General features: G+C 50.4%; 3 long non-coding RNA genes across 51 annotated transcripts in view; 2 read left to right on the top strand and 1 right to left on the bottom strand.

Annotated features, from left to right (window-relative positions):
- Positions 1 to 5,506: 5,506 nt before the first annotated feature.
- Positions 5,507 to 7,023, bottom strand: LOC127927474 (uncharacterized). Of its 47 annotated transcripts, none has more exons than XR_008127673.1 (6): positions 6,877 to 7,023; positions 6,672 to 6,753; positions 6,561 to 6,636; positions 6,201 to 6,364; positions 5,986 to 6,108; positions 5,507 to 5,645 (listed from the first exon to the last, which is right to left on the bottom strand). It is a non-coding gene; the product is annotated as an uncharacterized LOC127927474 (long non-coding RNA). The 47 variants fall into 47 exon arrangements; XR_008127718.1 differs by having other exon boundaries at positions 5,516 to 5,645; positions 6,672 to 6,794; positions 6,836 to 7,023; XR_008127690.1 differs by having other exon boundaries at positions 5,517 to 5,645; positions 6,672 to 6,794; positions 6,839 to 7,023.
- LOC127927475 (uncharacterized) lies at positions 6,193 to 8,175 on the top strand. Of its 3 annotated transcripts, none has more exons than XR_008127723.1 (2): positions 6,193 to 6,429; positions 6,737 to 8,175. It is a non-coding gene; the product is annotated as an uncharacterized LOC127927475 (long non-coding RNA). The 3 variants fall into 3 exon arrangements; XR_008127725.1 differs by having other exon boundaries at positions 6,541 to 8,175; XR_008127724.1 differs by having other exon boundaries at positions 6,500 to 8,175.
- An 11,396-nt stretch (positions 8,176 to 19,571) lies between these two features.
- The window catches only part of LOC127927472 (uncharacterized), a 1,409-nt gene continuing 117 nt past the window's right edge, over positions 19,572 to 20,863 (top strand). Inside the window, exons 1-3 of the long non-coding RNA XR_008127671.1 lie at positions 19,572 to 19,719; positions 20,125 to 20,384; positions 20,730 to 20,863. The exon at positions 20,730 to 20,863 is cut by the window's right edge and continues 117 nt beyond it. This is a non-coding gene — a long non-coding RNA (uncharacterized LOC127927472). The remainder of the gene's footprint in view (positions 19,720 to 20,124; positions 20,385 to 20,729) is intronic.

Here is a 20,863-nt window from a genome sequence, read left to right as displayed (position 1 = left end):
CTACGGAAGATGATGCAGGGTGTTAAGAGACGATGGCCTCTTAGAGAAAAGGAGGGATCGGCAATTGACCTCACTACTAAGGTAACCAGGAAGTATGACTTGACCAAGACGTTAAAGAAAACACAGGTCGCGAAGAAACGGCATGTTCATAGAGACACGGATCCTCGTACTACTGACCCCTCTACCGCCTCTGTAAAGGTAACAAATAGGTTGAGGAAATTGCAGGTTAAGAGGAAATGGTGTGTTGGTAAGAAAATGGACGCTCCAAACACTCCCGTCACCACGTCCAATGAAAAAGCTGAGCAAGCGAGCAAGAAGTTAAAGATGATTCAAAAGGTAAAGAAAGCGTGGGCTGTAAAGAGACAGAACATTAGCGAAGACAATTATACCCCAACTGGTCCAACCACCTCCACCACGATTACCGCCACTGAAAAAGTTACCAAAAAGCTAAAAATTATAAACAAGTTGAAGAAAATGCGAGTTATTAAGAAACCGAACGTTAGCAAAGAAAAAGATACCCAACTGGATCCAGCTACCGACACAAAAGTGACAGAAAAGTTAGAGAAAACGCAACTTGTAAAGAAACCGAGTGTTGGAAAAGACCCCAGGAAGATGTCAAGCGTTAGCACAGACGAGGACACCCAACCTGTTCCTCCCACCGTCACTCCGAAAGTCACCGAGAAATTACCCATGGTGACCGAGAAGTTAAAGAAAACACGAGTTCTAAAGAAACAAAGAGTTAAGGAACCCAAGAGGCCTGTTAGCCCAAGAGGCCTGTTAAAAGAACCCAAGAGGCCTGTTAGCAAAGAACCCAAGGGGCCTGTTAGCAAAGAACCCAAGGGGCCTGTTAGCAAAGAACCCAAGGGGCCGGTTAGCAAAGAACCCAAGGGGCCTGTTAGCAAAGAACCCAAGGGGCCTGTTAGCAAAGAACCCAAGGGGCCTGTTAGCAAAGAACCCAAGGGGCCTGTTAGCAAAGAACCCAAGGGGCCTGTTAGCAAAGAACCCAAGGGGCCTGTTAGAACCCAAGGGGCCTGTTAGCAAAGAACCCAAGGGGCCTGTTAGCAAAGAACCCAAGGGGCCTGTTAGCAAAGAACCCAAGGGGCCTGTTAGCAAAGAACCCAAGGGGCCTGTTAGCAAAGAACCCAGGAAGACCTCCAAAAAACCTGTGAAGTCAAAGACCTCTGGTCCAGAGACACATGTTAATGAAGTCACAGAAGTGGTAGGAAGTAAATCAAAGGAAGAAGATGATAAACCATTGGTGGAAACATCAGACTCAACAGCTAGCAATGTCTGTGACCAGAAGATGGTTAACGGACACTTAAAGGACATCACTAAAGAATCGCCAAAATACCAGAAAAGTCTTAATACGAGTACAGTTTCCAAATCCAAGAAATGTGACCCACGAAATCATAAACCCGCTACTCCCAAAGCCCCTACAAATACTCCCAAAGCCCCTACAAATACTCCCAAAGCCCCTACAAATACTCCCAAAGCCCCTACAAATACTCCCAAAGCCCCTACAAATACTCCCAAACCCCCTATCAAGGAGGAAACGAAAAACTCAACTTTCTTTGGGAAGATGAACAACAGGCCATACATCCGGCCTCCACCCACGGCTTACCTAGACGAGCGTTACACCACCATGCCAAAACGCAGGAAAGAGATGTCCTGGACCCCTCGCTTCTCTCCGACGCGCCCGGACCTCGTGGCGGAGGCGTCGGGGACCACGGCGACACCGTCCGTCCATAGGCAGCGCTGTGCCAAGTGTTTCTTGTCCTTCGACAGAGGAGAAGAGTTGCAGACGCACGTCTCGCTGAAGAAGTGCGCAACCCTTTTCGGCTTTGACTCAGACGAGGACAGTAAGTATGACATTGTGACTTGTTAACATATTTGTCTACTTAAGGGATTTGATTTCTCGTTGATTGAATTAAAAAATTAAAAAATGATAGTTAATACAAGGTAATTTAGGAGCTGTTTCCGGATGCAAATTTAAGCCTAGAAGTCGTGGATTTAAAAACAATCTCAACGTGGAATCAAAGGATTCTTAGTCCCAGACTACTCTTAATATGTGTCTGGTAAACCTGTATGTTATGTCTGGTAAACCTCCTGTAGTAGATTATCTGTCTTAAACCTCCTGTAGTAGATTATGTGTCCCTCCTGTGGTAGATTATGTGTCTGGTAAACCTCCTGTAGTAGATTATGTTTCTGGTAAACCTCCTGTAGTAGATTATGTGTCTGGTAAGACCTCCTGTAGTAGATTATGTTTCTGGTAAACCTCCTGTGGTAGATTATGTGTCTGGTAAACCTGCTGTGGTAGATTATGTGTCTGGTAAACCTCCTGTGGTAGATTATGTGTCTGGTAAACCTCCTGTAGTAGAATATGTGTCTGGTAAACCTCCTGTAGTAGATTATGTGTCTGGTAAACCTCCTGTAGTAGATTATGTGTCTGGTAAACCTCCTGTGGTAGATTATGTGTCTGGTAAACCTCCTGTGGTAGATTATGTGTCTGGTAAACCTCCTGTAGTAGATTGTGTCTGGTAAACCTCCTGTAGTAGATTATGTGTCTGGTAAACTTCCTGTAGTAGATTATGTGTCTGGTAAACCTCCTGTGGTAGATTGTGTCTGGTATACCTCCTGTAGTAGATTATGTGTCTGGTAAACCTCCTGTAGTAGATTATGTGTCTGGTAAACCTCCTGTAGTAGATTATGTGTCTGGTAAACCTCCTGTAGTAGATTATGTGTCTGGTAAACCTCCTGTAGTAGATTATGTGTCTGGTAAACCTCCTGTGGTAGATTATGTGTCTGGTAAACCTCCTGTAGTAGATTATGTGTCTGGTAAACCTCCTGTAGTAGATTATGTGTCTGGTAAACTTCCTGTAGTAGATTATGTGTCTGGTAAACTTCCTGTAGTAGATTATGTGTCTGGTAAACCTCCTGTGGTAGATTGTGTCTGGTAAACCTCCTGTAGTAGATTATGTGTCTGGTAAACCTCCTGTAGTAGATTATGTGTCTGGTAAACCTCCTGTAGTAGATTATGTGTCTGGTAAACCTCCTGTAGTAGATTATGTGTCTGGTAAACCTCCTGTGGTAGATTATGTGTCTGGTAAACCTCCTGTAGTAGATTATGTGTCTGGTAAACCTCCTGTGGTAGATTATGTGTCTGGTATGTGTAGATTATGTGTCTGGTAAACCTCCTGTAAGATTATGTGTCTGGTAAACCTCCTGTGGTAGATTATGTGTCTGGTAAACCTCCTGTGGTAGATTATGTGTCTGGTAAACCTCCTGTGGTAGATTATGTGTCTGGTAAACCTCCTCCTGTAAACCTCCTTTGGTAGATTATGTGTCTGGTAAACCTCCTGTGGTAGATTATGTGTCTGGTAAACCTCCTGTGGTAGATTATGTGTCTGGTAAACTCCTGTGGTAGATTATGTGTCTGGTAAACTTCCTGTAGTAGATTATGTGTCTGGTAAACCTCCTGTAGTAGATTGTGTCTGGTAAACCTCCTCAAAGTGTAGTAGATTATAGAAATAATTTTATGTGATTGTTCCTCCATATTGTTTTTATGCTGAAAGCTCCAGATGCTGATTTATGGTTTGTGATTTACTATTGTTTCAGGTAGCTCGTGAAAGCTGATAGACAAGAGGACATGTTTGGATGTGCTGCTGGGAATGGGGCGGTGTGGGGGCTGAACCCCTCCCAACCCCTGCTAGGAGTGTTGAACCCCTTTCGACCCTGCTACCTCACTGAGGGACGACCAGGGCTTACAGGACTCTTAACATGACTTGCTGGCTGGTCTGGGACAGCCGTGCCAGGCCTCCCCTTGTGACTGAGGCTGGCAATCTGAGGCGGCTACAACAGAAGACACCTCTCAACCCTGCTACCCGTTTTATTGTAGAGGATTCTTAAAGCGTTAACTCTTTTACATGACTTGCTGACTGGCCTGGGATGTGACTGAAGTTGGCCGGTTGGCTACAGCAGAAGACGGAGAACAGTAAAAGGGTTGTGACCATTCTTCCGTGTTCGGTCTCCCATGGTCATAGGAGTGACCTACGACCTTTGAACCCTGACCTCAAATCCAAAGTTCAAGGGGTCTTTTTGGGCTGACCGAATTTTTTTTTCTTTTTTTTTCTTTTCGATTTCGTCGACCAGGAAGCGTCTCTAAACTAAAGCCTGAAGGACTTATGAGGCGGACACTATGAGACCTGGATAGTTAATATATTCTTTGTTTTTGACCGTATTTACTTTGGACTGAAGAAGTGCCTGGAATCCAACCTGCTACTTCCTGCTTCTCTTCTATTGGTCAATGGGTCCAGGGGTTTTCCTCCCAATTGGCATCTTATTCCCTCTATAGTGCACTACCCTATGTGAGCCCTGGTCAAAAGCAGTGTACTATTAAAAGGGAATAATTTGGGCCACGGAGACTTATTGCCGGGGTCAAGGAATGACTCCTGAAGATGTGAGAACTGATGTTATGCAGGGATGTTAACTATACAAAATGTTCAAATATTTAACACACACTAACAAATTTTATTTTATTTTATATTGCTCATCTTTTTGCTATTGCACTTGTCACTTAAACCCCAAACCCTCCCTAGTGAGTTTAACAGTCAAACTGCCAAGAGGCTCCAAAACCTCTTCTATGGATTAGATGTCTACGACCCACAACGCAACAACGTGTATATTTCCATATCGTGTTGTTAGGCAACCGGTAACTGTCCAAATAAAGGAAACCCTTGAGTAAATGAGGGGATACAGAAGTTTGTATATGTGTGGGGTATTCCATTTTCCTGGCATGGTCCAGGTCCACTTGTAGAATCTATGTCAAGGTGCATTGAAGCTGTTCTGGCAGCTCGTGGTGACACAACACCTATTTAAGAAATTTATGTATGTGTTTCCTTTATTTTGGCAATTACATGTATTTCATCAAATTCTTACCAGTTATTATGTTTTTTTTTTTACTATTGATCCTCTGTGACTAAATTCTGTTCATTGAGAGCATGCTCCTGTAATTGGATACTTTTTTTATAACTCAATATTATTTTATATATATATATTTTTTTTTTTTTTTTTCTTCTTGGGGTCCAGCCCCTGACTCGCACCAATTGACCCATCACATTTATTTATTATGCAGTTTTATTTTATTAAATCAGTTACCCAATCAAGGCAGGGCCCCGCCCAGTTACCCAATCAAGGCAGGGCCCCGCCCAGTTACCCACGTGGATGCCCCTGCCGCCTCCTCCTCTCCCCTGTCTGATAATTAGCAGAGCGGCAGCAGGCTGTCTAAAACTCATTGACAGCAGGCTCCTGAATCCTCCTGTGGTTGGCGGTTGCAGTAAATAAATAAAAATATCTCTATCTAATATATACTGTATATAAGTGTCTTGGCCCCCCACAGGCCTGGGCCCAGGGGCTTCAGCCACGGTAAGCCCCTGCATTAATCCGGCCCTGTATGTAGGGAATAGGTTGCCATTTGAGACAATTGTGTCTGCAATGTGCAAAGTGTCACCAACAACAACAACAACCTGTTTGACCATATTAGCCATCAGGACTAAACAACAACAACCTGTTTGACCATATTAGCCATCAGGACTAAACAACAACAACCTGTTTGACCATATTAGCCATCAGGACTAAACAACAACAACCTGTTTGACCATATTAGCCATCAGTTTTTGACCATATTAGCCATCAGGACTAAACAACAATAACAACAACAACCTGTTTGACCATATTAGCCATCAGGACTAAACAACAACAACATCCTGTTTGACCATATTAGCCATCAGGACTAAACAACAACAACCTGTTTGACCATATTAGCCATCAGGACTAAACAACAACAACAACCTGTTTGACCATATTAGCCATCAGGACTAAACAACAACAACAACCTGTTTGACCATATTAGCCATCAGGACTAAACAACAACAACAACATCCTGTTTGACCATATTAGCCATCAGGACTAAACAACAACAACAACAACCTGTTTGACCATATTAGCCATCAGGACTAAACAACAACAACCTGTTTGACCATATTAGCCATCAGGACTAAACAACAACAACCTGTTTGACCATATTAGCCATCAGGACTAAACAACAACAACCTGTTTGACCATATTAGCCATCAGGACTAAACAACAACAACCAACCTGTTTGACCATATTAGCCATCAGGACTAAACAACAACAACAACAACCTGTTTGACCATATTAGCCATCAGGACTAAACAACAACAACCTGTTTGACCATATTAGCCATCAGGACTAAACAACAACATCCTGTTTGACCATATTAGCCATCAGGACTAAACAACAACAACCTGTTTGACCATATTAGCCATCAGGACTAAACAACAACAACCTGTTTGACCATATTAGCCATCAGGACTAAACAACAACAACCTGTTTGACCATATTAGCCATCAGGTTTGTTTGACCATATTAGCCATCAGGACTAAACAACAACAACATCCTGTTTGACCATATTAGCCATCAGGACTAAACAACAACATCCTGTTTGACCATATTAGCCATCAGGACTAAACAACAACAACAACCTGTTTGACCATATTAGCCATCAGGACTAAACAACAACCTGTTTGACCATATTAGCCATCAGGACTAAACAACAACCTGTTTGACCATATTAGCCATCAGGACTAAACAACAACCTGTTTGACCATATTAGCCATCAGGACTAAACAACAACCTGTTTGACCATATTAGCCATCAGGACTAAACAACAACAACCTGTTTGACCATATTAGCCATCAGGACTAAACAACAACATCCTGTTTGACCATATTAGCCATCAGGACTAAACAACAACAACAACCTGTTTGACCATATTAGCCATCAGGACTAAACAACAACAACCTGTTTGACCATATTAGCCATCAGGACTAAACAACATTCCATATTTAAAATTGACTCTTCATCTTTTTGCGTGTGACTTTAATCAATATTATAGTTTAATGCACATTTTAAGTTTCACTCTTTTGTATATCTGTCTGGGATGAGTTGACGCGATGTCAGTCGGTCTCCACACAACCAGAACTATGCTGTCAGCTGTTGTTCAATGTACGTCCCTGTCCCAAACGGTTCCTTGTGTACTACTTGGGGCCAGGGGCCCCATTTGGGTTAACTATAAGGAGTAGGCCAGGGGCCCCATTTGGGTTAACTATAAGGAGTAGGCCAGGGGCCCCATTTGGGTTAACTATAAGGAATAGGCCAGGGGCCCCATTTGGGTTAACTATAAGGAGTAGGCCAGGGGCCCCATTTGGGTTAACTATAAGGAATAGGCCAGGGGCCCCATTTGGGTTAACTATAAGGAATAGGCCAGGGGCCCTATTTGGGTTAACTATAAGGAGTAGGCCAGGGGCCCCATTTGGGTTAACTATAAGGAGTAGGCCAGGGGCCCCATTTGGGTTAACTATAAGGAATAGGCCAGGGGCCCCATTTGGGTTAACTATAAGGAGTAGGCCAGGGGCCCTATTTGGGTTAACTATAAGGAGTAGGCCAGGGGCCCCATTTGGGTTAACTATAAGGAATAGGCCAGGGGCCCCATTTGGGTTAACTATAAGGAATAGACCAGGGGCCCCATTTGGGTTAACTATAAGGAGTAGACCAGGGGCACCATTTGGGTTAACTATAAGGAATAGGCCAGGGTGCTACTTGGGACTCATATTTTATAAAAGAGGTTAGGAACTTGTTACGTGTATTAATCTGCCCCATCTGTCCCCAACCAACAACGCTGCGTTCAGAAACCAGTGTGTTGATATTGTCTATTGCTCAACACATGGACGAGACTAAACGCTTCTATGAGCTTCTGACATCACTTCCCCATTAATTTTTTTTTTTTTTTTTAAGAGAAATAACTATTGTGATGTCAGAAGCTCATAGAAGCGTTTAAAAAATAAAAAAAGAGATCTATTGTGATGTCAGCGAGGCGGCAGCCCACCAGGTGACTGACTGTTCTACTGAACCCAACAGAACAGTGGCAACAGGTGTAATGTATTATTTACATGGGGTTTTTCTATTTGGCTCCCACTAAATAGGTGACGAGTTCGAATGGCTTATTATTTACTGGGTGTTTTGAAACGGGTTTGTATATCAGCAAGTTCTTGGTGTAAAATAATAAAAAAAGACATGTTATTAAACTGGTATAAGTCGGCCGAGTCTTTTTATTTATCAAGAGTTATCAGGCCATGCATAAGGTGGGGAAGAACTGTGTCAAGGTGTGATCACTGTGGGGTGGGCCCTCTTTATTTTTCTCCCTCCAATTCATCTTTCATTGATTCGTTGTAATCTTCCTCTCCTTGCCTCCCTTCTCAAAAGGCATTTAGCTGTGTTTGAGCGGATCGATACCGTAATGTATCGTGGGTAAATTGACTGCTAGTTATTTCTGATGCCATGGGGTTTTATGTACATCAGTCACTTAGCTTAGTTTGACATTTCAGGTGACCGTTAACATACGGGACTTGTTTTACCATGCTTATACCATGGTTTATTTAGAATTTTTAGGACCTCCTTTTTTTTCTGTATATTAAAAACAAAAAAATAGATAAAATTGTGAATTTGGTCTTTACTAATTCAGCCCACAGAAACCGATTTGAATAACACATAAATAGCAAAAAAGACAGTGGAATAATGTTTGTTTGTTTAAGGTTTTTTAAGTGTTTGTTGTATATCTATAATTACAATTTTGCAGATTAACACTGGAGTGATAAATGATCAGATGGTCATGTACAGGTAGAGATATTGGTGTGCAAAAGAGCAGAAAATAAAATAAATAAAAACTATGGGGATGAGGTAGGTAAAAATGGGTGGGCTATTTACCGATAGACTATGTACAGCGGCAGCGATCGGTTAGCTGCTCAAATAGCAGATGTTTGAAGTTGGTGAGGGAGATAAAAGTCTCCAACTTCAGCGATTTTTGCAATTGAAACGCAGCCCATGCAAAAACATTTCTCTAACTTCACCAGACAGATTTAGCTGGGGATGTTATTTAGATTGACACGAGGGGTGCGTCAATAGATTTAAGGATTTCTGTTAAAGCCAGAACACTGGTCATATTTATTAGACCCGTGTAGTTCCACGCTTTGTCCACAGAAGGTGCTGGTGCAGACTTTTACAGTAAAGATTGCCACTAGTTACCACAGCCACAAAGCATTTTTTAAAAGACTTCATTTAAAGGTTTTAAGCATAAGGTTAGCAGTGTGCTTAAGGTTATGTTTAAACCCAGATTTTTAAGAAATTGTAGGAATAGTCAAGAGTTTAGCCATAAGTATGACTTTGTGGCTGTGGTATCTAGGAACGTCCTCTAAAAGAGGGGGTGCCTGATTTCTCGACCACTGATGATGACGTCCCCCCACGGCTCTTGTAGCCATAGCAGCCGAACACGACAACGGTCGTAAACACACACAAAAAAAAACGGATACCAGAAATATTTTTTCTCACTGAACAGATCTTTACAAAAGAATATTACCTTTACTTTTGTTGTTGTTTTGTTTTACCTGACAACGCCAGCTGTACGTAAAACTAGCTAAGGACGCTAGCAGCGCCTAAATTGTATGCTATCGCTAGTTTCGCTAACTATAACGTTAGCTAGCTACATTGTATTGCTAGCTAAGTTAGCCTAGCTTGTTAACATTGTCTAGCCGCTATCTTAGCAGTTTGTGAAAAATACTAAACATAATAATAGTTTGCTAGTGTAGTTTAGCAAGGAAACGTACATGCTAATGGTATTAGCTAGTTCTAGCTAACGTTACAAGCTGGCCAATATGTTATATTGCTTTTAAATAGTTAGGATTTTATTTATTTTTTAACACTTTGTTCTAGCTAGCTAATTTGTGTAGGTAGGTAAAGTAATAACAATGATATAGTTAAACAGCAAGTACACTCACTAGTACGAGCTGTGGCTAGTGTTTTTAGTTTGACAATCCGACGATGTCAAAGAATGGCACTTTTATTGGCCCCTATAGGCCTAACTCATGCAGCTGGATGGTGATAATGAGCTGAAATGCCGAATAGAGGCATTTGATCCATTCAGAATCGCTGCTACATGAATCTTTTCCGACAATTATCTGAGTTTGGACAGCAATGTTTAGTCTGATGGCGAATTGTTGCAACTGGTTGAAACGCTGGCGGCAGCCCGCAAGGTGAGTGCATGAAGTATCATTCCATGTGTAACTCAGTGTTGTATCTGTCGAACTGCTTTGCTTTATCTGGGCCAGGTCGCAGTTGTAAATGAGAACTAGCTTGTAAATGTTCTCAACTAGCTTACCTGGTTAAATAAAGGTTAAATAAAAAATCTGACTCGTTAGCTAACGGAAGTTAAATTGTCTGGTTATGTATTTAAATATTCACACTATTTTTGATTTATTGGCTATTTGATTTGTGAATGGGGTACCCATTGCTGCCAGCCATCCACCCAGTTCACCCCATGTCAGAATCTGTGATTTCATAGAATGTCTTGTTCGCTATATATCACCCAACAGAGATGTGTGGTTTATAGCATGCTGCTGCCTGATTACCGGGTAGTCATGTAACCAGTGACTAAGGTGCTAAACTACAGCCACTTTTGGCAGCTGTCACTCCTTAAAACTGCAGAAGTACCCCCCCTCTCTCCGGGGGCCGGATTAAAAAGGCATAAACCCCAGGGCTGTTATTCTGTATGTTCTCTTTCATTCTGTTTGATTTCATGACGTGCCTATTCTTACTATAACATATGTGTGTTGTCGACTGTGATAAAGGCACAGGGTCGTAGGCAGTGTGTGAGTTTAAAGTTTGGGGGAAGCTTATTTTCACTATAAAAATGCACTTTTTTTTATGATTAATAAGCATTCGTAGCATCATTACATTTGCATACTGATGTAAGATAATGTGATGAGTAGATTGGATAGTCATAATTTAGGCTGATAATATAACCCAATCACTGTCGGCAAAAAAAAAAAGTTAAATGCATGGCTGACAGTGTATAGTTTGGAGTAGGCCTAGGTTATAGGCCCGGGTTCCCCAACGTGTGGCTGGAAGGTGGTTTTATTTGGCCCCCAAATGATTCCCCCCCCCATTTTTGGACATAAGACTGTAAAAACACCCAGGAAATGTTATGTTTCCAATTATTCCCACCATAATAGAGAGACACATGATCCTATACAAATGTAATCACCATTTGAAATTATTATTTTAGTCAAACATATCTGTTTGGGCTTCTAGTAATCAATTTGCAGTCTACACATGATTTGTAATTATGTTCAGGGCCCCCCGACCATCCGCTCCAGAAAAAACAGCGTCCCTCAGCTGAATATTGTTGATGATCCCTGCTTTAGGCTACGTTTCTGCTATAGGCTATAGGCTATGTTTCTGCTATAGGCTATAGGCTATGTTTCTGCTATAGGCTATAGGCTATGTTTCTGCTATAGGCTATAGGCTATGTTTCTGCTATAGGCTATAGGCTATGTTTCTGCTATAGGCTATAGGCTATGTTTCTGCTATAGGCTATGTTTCTGCTATAGGCTATAGGCTATGTTTCTGCTATAGGCTATAGGCTATGTTTCTGCTATAGGCTATGTTTCTGCTATAGGCTATAGGCTATGTTTCTGCTATAGGCTATAGGCTACGTTTCTGCTATAGGCTATAGGCTATGTTTCTGCTATAGGCTACGTTTCTGCTATAGGCTATGTTTCTGCTATAGGCTACGTTTCTGCTATAGGCTATAGGCTATGTTTCTGCTATAGGCTATAGGCTACGTTTCTGCTATAGGCTATAGGCTATGTTTCTGCTATAGGCTATAGGCTACGTTTCTGCTATAGGCTATAGGCTATGTTTCTGCTATAGGCTATAGGCTATGTTTCTGCTATAGGCTATAGGCTATGTTTCTGCTATAGGCTATAGGCTATGTTTCTGCTATAGGCTATAGGCTACGTTTCTGCTATAGGCTATAGGCTATGTTTCTGCTATAGGCTACGTTTCTGCTATAGGCTATAGGCTATGTTTCTGCTATAGGCTATAGGCTACGTTTCTGCTATAGGCTATGTTTCTGCTATAGGCTATAGGCTATGTTTCTGCTATAGGCTACGTTTCTGCTATAGGCTATAGGCTACGTTTCTGCTATAGGCTATAGGCTATGTTTCTGCTATAGGCTATAGGCTACGTTTCTGCTATAGGCTACGTTTCTGCTATAGGCTATAGGCTATGTTTCTGTTATAGGCTATAGGCTACGTTTCTGCTATAGGCTATAGGCTATGTTTCTGCTATAGGCTATAGGCTACGTTTCTGCTATAGGCCACGTTTCTGCTATAGGCTATAGGCTACACTTCTGCTACAGTTGGTGGAGGGGCCGACCTGACGGCCTGAACAGTTGGTGGAGGGGCCGACCTGACGGCCAGAACAGTTGGTGGAGGGGCCGACCTGACGGCCTGAACAGTTGGTGGAGGGAGTGGTGGAGGGGCCGACCTGACGGCCTGAACAGTTGGTGGAGGGAGTGGTGGAGGGGCTGACCTGACGGCCTGAACAGTTGGTGGAGGGAGTGGTGGAGGGGCCGACCTGACGGCCTGAACAGTTGGTGGAGGGAGTGGTGGAGGGGCTGACCTGACGGCCTGAACAGTTGGTGGAGGGAGTGGTGGAGGGGCTGACCTGACGGCCTGAACAGTTGGTGGAGGGAGTGGTGGAGGGGCTGACCTGACGGCCTGAACAGTTGGTGGAGGGAGTGGTGGAGGGGTCGACCTGACGGCCTGAACAGTTGGTGGAGGGAGTGGTGGAGGGGTCGACCTGACGGCCTGAACAGTTGGTGGAGGGAGTGGTGGAGGGGCTGACCTGACGGCCTGAACAGTTGGTGGAGGGGCCGACCTGACGGCCAGAACAGTTGGTGGAGGGGTCGACCTGATGGCCTGAACAGTTGGTGGAGGGAGTGGTGGAGGGGCTGACCTGACGGCCTGAACAGTTGGTGGAGGGAGTGGTGGAGGGGCCGACCTGACGGCCTGAACAGTTGGTGGAGGGGCCGAACCTGACGGCCGGAACAGTTGGTGAAGGGGTCGACCTGATGGCCGGAACAGATGGTGGAGGGGCCGACCTGAACAGTTGGTGGAGGGAGTGGTGGAGGGGTCGACCTGACGGCCTGAACAGTTGGTGGAGGGGCCGACCTGACGGCCTGAACAGTTGGTGGAGGGGCCGACCTGACGGCCAGAACAGTTGGTGGAGGGGCCGACCTGAACAGTTGGTGGAGGGAGTGGTGGAGGGGTCGACCTGATGGCCGGAACAGTTGGTGAAGGGTTGGCCGGAACAGATGGTGGAGGGGCCGACCTGAACAGTTGGTGGAGGGAGTGGTGGAGGGTCGACCTGACGGCCTGAACAGTTGGTGAAGGGTTCGACCTGATGGCCGGAACAGATGGTGGAGGGGTCGACCTGACGGCCTGAACAGTTGGTGGAGGGGCCGACCTGACGGCCAGAACAGTTGGTGGAGGGGCCGACCTGACGGCCAGAACAGTTGGTGGAGGGGGCGACCTGACGGCCCTGAACAGTTGGTGGAGGGAGTGGTGGAGGGGTCGACCTGACGGCCTGAACAGTTGGTGGAGGGAGTGGTGGAGGGGCTGACCTGACGGCCTGAACAGTTGGTGGAGGGGCCGACCTGACGGCCTGAACAGTTGGTGGAGGGGCCGAACCTGACGGCCGGAACAGTTGGTGGAGGGGCCTACGTGACGGCCAGAACAGTTGGTGGAGGGGCCGACGTGACGGCCAGAACAGTTGGTGGAGGGGCCGACCTGACGGCCAGAACAGTTGGTGGAGAGAGTGGTGGAGGGGTCGACCTGACGGCCTGAACAGTTGGTGGAGGGGTCGACCTGACGGCCTGAACAGTTGGTGGAGGGAGTGGTGGAGGGGTCGACCTGACGGCCTGAACAGTTGGTGGAGGGAGTGGTGGAGGGGCTGACCTGACGGCCTGAACAGTTGGTGGAGGGGCCGACCTGACGGCCAGAACAGTTGGTGGAGGGGTCGACCTGATGGCCTGAACAGTTGGTGGAGGGAGTGGTGGAGGGGCTGACCTGACGGCCTGAACAGTTGGTGGAGGGAGTGGTGGAGGGGTCGACCTGACGGCCTGAACAGTTGGTGGAGGGGTCGACCTGACGGCCTGAACAGTTGGTGGAGGGAGTGGTGGAGGGGTCGACCTGACGGCCTGAACAGTTGGTGGAGGGAGTGGTGGAGGGGCTGACCTGACGGCCTGAACAGTTGGTGGAGGGGCCGACCTGATGGCCTGAACAGTTGGTGGAGGGAGTGGTGGAGGGGCTGACCTGACGGCCTGAACAGTTGGTGGAGGGAGTGGTGGAGGGGCCGACCTGACGGCCAGAACAGTTGGTGGAGGGGCCGACCTGACGGCCAGAACAGTTGGTGGAGGGGGCGACCTGACGGCCCTGAACAGATGGTGGAGGGGCCGACCTGACGGCCGGAACAGTTGGTGGAGGGGCCGACCTGACGGCCGGAACAGTTGGTGGAGGGGCCGACCTGACGGCCAGAACAGTTGGTGGAGGGGCCGACCTGACGGCCTGAACAGTTGGTGGAGGGAGTGGTGGAGGGGCCGACCTGACGGCCTGAACAGTTGGTGGAGGGAGTGGTGGAGGGCCGACCTGACGGCCCTGAACAGTTGGTGGAGGAGTGGTGGAGGGGCCGACCTGACGGCCTGAACAGTTGGTGGAGGGAGTGGTGGAGGGGCTGACCTGACGGCCTGAACAGTTGGTGGAGGGAGTGGTGGAGGGCTGACCTGCGGCCTGAACAGTTGGTGGAGGGGCTGACCTGACGGCCTGAACAGTTGGTGGAGGGTCGACCTGATGGCCTGAACAGTTGGTGGAGGGAGTGGTGGAGGGGCTGACCTGACGGCCTGAACAGTTGGTGGAGGGCTGACCTGACGGCCTGAACAGTTGGTGGAGGGAGTGGTGAAGGGGCTGACCTGGCGGCCTGAACAGTTGTGGAGGCTGACCTGACGGCCTGAACAGTTGGTGGAGGGAGTGGTGGAGGGGCTGACCTGACGGCCTGAACAGTTGGTGGAGGGAGTGGTGGAGGGGCTGACCTGACGGCCTGAACAGTTGGTGGAGGGAGTGGTGGAGGGGCCGACCTGACGGCCGGAACAGTTGGTGGAGGGGTCGACCTGATGGCCGTAACAGTTGGTGAAGGGGTCGACCTGATGGCCGGAACAGATGGTGGAGGGGTCGACCTGACGGCCTGAACAGTTGGTGGAGGGGTCGACCTGACGGCCAGAACAGTTGGTGGAGGGGCCGACCTGACGGCCAGAACAGTTGGTGGAGTGGCCGACCTGACGGCCAGAACAGTTGGTGGAGGGGCCGACCTGAACAGTTGGTGGAGGGAGTGGTGGAGGGGTCGACCTGACGGCCTGAACAGTTGGTGGAGGGAGTGGTGGAGGGGCTGACCTGACGGCCTGAAGAGTTGGTGGAGGGGCCAAACCTGAAGGCCCTGAACAGTTGGTGAAGGGGTCGACCTGACGGCCGGAACAGTTGGTGGAGGGGCCGACCTGACGGCCGGAACAGTTGGTGGAGGGGCCGACCTGACGGCCTGAACAGTTGGTGGAGGGCCGACCTGGCGGCGGAACAGTTGGTGGAGGGAGTGGTGGAGGGGTCGACCTGGCGGCCTGAACAGTTGGTGGAGGGGTCGACCTGACCTTTGGCCGGAACAGTTGGTGGAGGGGCTCCACCTGACGGCCTGAACAGTTGGTGGAGGTCGACCTGACGGCCTGAACAGTTGGTGGAGTGGCCGACCTGACGGCCTGAACAGTTGGTGGAGGGGCCGACCTGGCGGCCTGAACAGTTGGTGGAGGGGCCGACCTGACGGCCTGAACAGTTGGTGGAGGGGCCGACCTGACGGCCAGAACAGTTGGTGGAGGGGCCGACCTGACGGCCAGAACAGTTGGTGGAGGGGCCGACCTGACGGCCTGAACAGTTGGTGGAGGGGCCGACCTGACGGCCGGAACAGTTGGTGGAGGGGCCGACCTGACGGCCTGAACAGTTGGTGGAGGGAGTGGTGGAGGGGCTGACCTGACGGCCTGAACAGTTGGTGGAGGAGTGGTGGAGGGGCTGACCTGACGGCCTGAACAGTTGGTGGAGGGGCTGACCTGACGGCCTGAACAGTTGGTGGAGGGGTCGACCTGATGGCCTGAACAGTTGGTGGAGGGAGTGGTGGAGGGGCTGACCTGACGGCCTGAACAGTTGGTGGAGGGGCTGACCTGACGGCCTGAACAGTTGGTGGAGGGAGTGGTGGAGGGGCTGACCTGACGGCCTGAACAGTTGGTGGAGGGAGTGGTGGAGGGGCTGACCTGATGTTCAGTTGGTGGAGGGAGTGGTGGAGGGGCCGACCTGACGGCCTGAACAGTTGGTGGAGGGGCCGACCTGACGGCCGGAACAGTTGGTGAAGGGGTCGACCTGATGGCCGGAACAGATGGTGGAGGGGCCGACCTGAACAGTTGGTGGAGGGAGTGGTGGAGGGGTCGACCTGACGGCCTGAACAGTTGGTGGAGGGGCCGACCTGACGGCCTGAACAGTTGGTGGAGGGGCCGACCTGACGGCCAGAACAGTTGGTGGAGGGGCCGACCTGACGGCCAGAACAGTTGGTGGAGGGGCCGACCTGACGGCCAGAACAGTTGGTGGAGGGGCGACCTGACGGCCAGAACAGTTGGTGGAGGGGAGTGGTGGAGGGGTCGACCTGACGGCCTGAACAGTTGGTGGAGGGAGTGGTGGAGGGGCTGACCTGACGGCCTGAAGAGTTGGTGGAGGGGCCAAACCTGAAGGCCCTGAACAGTTGGTGAAGGGGTCGACCTGACGGCCGGAACAGTTGGTGGAGGGGCCGACCTGACGGCCGGAACAGTTGGTGGAGGGGCCGACCTGACGGCCTGAACAGTTGGTGGAGGGGCCGACCTGACGGCCGGAACAGTTGGTGGAGGGAGTGGTGGAGGGGTCGACCTGACGGCCTGAACAGTTGGTGGAGGGGCCGACCTGACGGCCGGAACAGTTGGTGGAGGGGTCGACCTGACGGCCTGAACAGTTGGTGGAGGGGCCGACCTGACGGCCCTGAACAGTTGGTGGAGGGGCCGACCTGACGGCCTGAACAGTTGGTGGAGGGGCCGACCTGACGGCCTGAACAGTTGGTGGAGGGGCCGACCTGACGGCCCTGAACAGTTGGTGGAGGGGCCGACCTGACGGCCTGAACAGTTGGTGGAGGGGCCGACCTGACGGCCTGAACAGTTGGTGGAGGGGCCGACCTGACGGCCAGAACAGTTGGTGGAGGGGCCGACCTGACGGCCTGAACAGTTGGTGGAGGGGCCGACCTGACGGCCCTGAACAGTTGGTGTCCCTCTGATGCTAAACAGACAAGAGTATCGTGAGAACACGTGTCCCGTGGAGGGGAAATCCCTAGCTAATCCTGCTGCTCCATGGGCCTGGCCTGTACAGTTGGTGGAGGGAGTGGTGGAGGGGTCGACCTGACGGCCTGAACAGTTGGTGGAGGGAGTGGTGGAGGGGTCGACCTGACAGCCTGAACAGTTGGTGGAGGGGCCGACCTGACGGCCTGAACAGTTGGTGGAGGGGCCGACCTGACGGCCCTGAACAGATGGTGGAGGGGCCGACCTGACGGCCCTGAACAGATGGTGGAGGGGCCGACCTGACGGCCAGAACAGTTGGTGGAGGGGCCTACCTGACGGCCCTGAACAGATGGTGGAGGGGCCGACCTGACGGCCTGAACAGTTGGTGGAGGGGCCGACCTGACGGCCTGAACAGTTGGTGGAGGGGCCGACCTGACGGCCCTGAACAGATGGTGGAGGGGCCGACCTGACGGCCCTGAACAGTTGGTGGAGGGGCCGACCTGACGGCCAGAACAGTTGGTGGAGGGGCCGACCTGACGGCCTGAACAGTTGGTGGAGGGGCCGACCTGACGGCCCTGAACAGTTGGTGGAGGGGCCTACCTGACGGCCCAGAACAGTTGGTGGAGGGGCCGACCTGACGGCCGGAACAGTTGGTGGAGGGGCCGACCTGGCGGCCTGAACAGTTGGTGGAGGGGCTGACCTGACGGCCTGAACAGTTGGTGGAGGGCCGACCTGACGGCCAGAACAGTTGGTGGAGGGGCCGACCTGACGGCCTGAACAGTTGGTGGAGGGGCCGACCTGACGGCCCTGAACAGTTGGTGGAGGGGCCGACCTGACGGCCTGAACAGTTGGTGGAGGGGCCGACCTGAACAGATGGTGGAGGGGCCGACCTGACGGCCTGAACAGTTGGTGGAGGGGCCGACCTGACGGCCTGAACAGATGGTGGAGGGGCCAAACCTGACGGCCCTGAACAGTTGGTGTCCCTCTGATGCTAAACAGACAAGAGTATCGTGAGAACATGTGTCCCGCTGTAGAGAGATTTAAGGAAATCCCTAGCTAATCCTGCTGCTCCATGGGCCTGGCCTGTACAGTTGGCGGGGGGGTTATGAAGTATGTGTGTGTGTGTGATGTGTTTTCCGTCAGGGAGGCGTACTGTATATTTCGGTTGTTGTGGTTACTAGTTCTTGTCCCTGACGTCTGTCTGGTCAGTGCTCTCTGGGTCTGTAGAGTGGGGGGTGTTCTGGTCAGTGCTCTCTGGGTCTGTAGAGTGGGGGTGTTCTGGTCAGTGCTCTCTGGGTCTGTAGAGTGGGGGGGGTTATGGTCAGTGCTCTCTGGGTCTGGGGGGTGGGGGTGTTCTGGTCAGTGCTCTCTGGGTCTGTAGAGTGGGGGTGTTCTGGTCAGTGCTCTCTGGGTCTGTAGAGTGGGGGGTGTTCTGGTCAGTGCTCTCTGGGTCTGTAGAGTGGGGGTGTTCTGGTCAGTGCTCTCTGGGTCTGGGGAGTGGGGGGTGTTCTGGTCAGTGCTCTCTGGGTCTGTAGAGTGGGGGGGTGTTCTGGTCAGTGCTCTCTGGGTCTGTAGAGTGGGGGGTGTTCTGGTCAGTGCTCTCTGGGTCTGTAGAGTGGGGGGTGTTCTGGTCAGTGCTCTCTGGGTCTGTAGAGTGGGGGGTGTTCTGGTCAGTGCTCTCTGGGTCTGGGGAGTGGGGGTGTTCTGGTCAGTGCTCTCTGGGTCTGTAGAGTGGGGGTGTTCTGGTCAGTGCTCTCTGGGTCTGTAGAGTGGGGGGTGTTCTGGTCAGTGCTCTCTGGGTCTGTAGAGTGGGGGTGTTCTGGTCAGTGCTCTCTGGGTCTGTAGAGTGGGGGGGTGTTCTGGTCAGTGCTCTCTGGGTCTGTAGAGTGGGGGTGTTCTGGTCAGTGCTCTCTGGGTCTGTAGAGTGGGGGGTGTTCTGGTCAGTGCTCTCTGGGTCTGTAGAGTGGGGGGTGTTCTGGTCAGTGCTCTCTGGGTCTGTAGAGTGGGGGGGTGTTCTGGTCAGTGTTCTCTGGGTCTGTAGAGTGGGGGGGTGTTCTGGTCAGTGCTCTCTGGGTCTGGGGAGTGGGGGTGTTCTGGTCAGTGCTCTCTGGGTCTGTAGAGTGGGGGGTGTTCTGGTCAGTGTTCTCTGGGTCTGTAGAGTGGGGGGTGTTCTGGTCAGTGTTCTCTGGGTCTGTAGAGTGGGGGGGTTCTGGTCAGTGTTCTCTGGGTCTGGACTGGTTGAAGCTCCCAGATGAAGTCTTCCTGGCTCCAGAGGACTGTAGAGTGGGGGGTGTTCTGGTCAGTGTTCTCTGGGTCTGGACTGGTTGAAGCTCCCAGATGAAGTCTTCCTGGCTCCAGAGGTCTGTAGAGTGGGGGGTGTTCTGGTCAGTGTTCTCTGGGTCTGGACTGGTTGAAGCTCCCAGATGAAGTCTTCCTGGCTCCAGAGGACTGTAGAGTGGGGGGTGTTCTGGTCAGTGCTCTCTGGGTCTGTAGAGTGGGGGTGTTCTGGTCAGTGCTCTCTGGGTCTGGACTGGTTGAAGCTCCCAGATGAAGTCTTCCTGGCTCCAGAGGACTGTAGAGGGGGGGTGTTCTGGTCAGTGCTCTCTGGGTCTGTAGAGTGGTCAGTGCTCTCTGGGTCTGGACTGGTTGAAGCTCCCAGATGAAGTCTCCTGGCTGAGGACTGTAGAGTGGGGGGGTGTTCTGGTCAGTGTTCTCTGGGTCTGGACTGGTTGAAGCTCCCAGATGAAGTCTTCCTGGCTCCAGAGGACTGTAGAGTGGGGGGGTGTTCTGGTCAGTGTTCTCTGGGTCTGGACTGGTTGAAGCTCCCAGATGAAGTCTTCCTGGCTCCAGAGGACTGTAGAGTGGGGGGTGTTCTGGTCAGTGTTCTCTGGGTCTGGACTGGTTGAAGCTCCCAGATGAAGTCTTCCTGGCTCCAGAGGACTGTAGAGTGGGGGGGTGTTCTGGTCAGTGCTCTCTGGGTCTGGACTGGTTGAAGCTCCCAGATGAAGTCTTCCTGGCTCCAGAGGTCTGTAGAGTGGGGGGGTGTTCTGGTCAGTGTTCTCTGGGTCTGGACTGGTTGAAGCTCCCAGATGAAGTCTTCCTGGCTCCAGAGGACTGTAGAGTGGGGGGTGTTCTGGTCAGTGCTCTCTGGGTCTGGACTGGTTGAAGCTCCCAGATGAAGTCTTCCTGGCTCCAGAGGACTGTAGAGTGGGGGGGTGTTCTGGTCAGTGTTCTCTGGGTCTGGACTGGTTGAAGCTCCCAGATGAAGTCTTCCTGGCTCCAGAGGACTGTAGAGTGGGGGTGTTCTGGTCAGTGTTCTCTGGGTCTGGACTGGTTGAAGCTCCCAGATGAAGTCTTCCTGGCTCCAGAGGACTGTAGAGTGGGGGGTGTTCTGGTCAGTGCTCTCTGGGTCTGGACTGGTTGAAGCTCCCAGATGAAGTCTTCCTGGCTCCAGAGGTCTGTAGAGTGGGGGGTGTTCTGGTCAGTGCTCTCTGGGTCTGGACT

The sequence above is a fragment of the Oncorhynchus keta genome, unplaced genomic scaffold (assembly GCF_023373465.1).
Source record: "Oncorhynchus keta strain PuntledgeMale-10-30-2019 unplaced genomic scaffold, Oket_V2 Un_scaffold_1436_pilon_pilon, whole genome shotgun sequence".
Classification (NCBI taxonomy): Eukaryota; Metazoa; Chordata; class Actinopteri; order Salmoniformes; family Salmonidae; genus Oncorhynchus; species Oncorhynchus keta.
The sequence above is the reverse complement of the archived record's forward strand: the minus strand, read 5'-3'. Positions and strand labels throughout refer to the sequence as shown.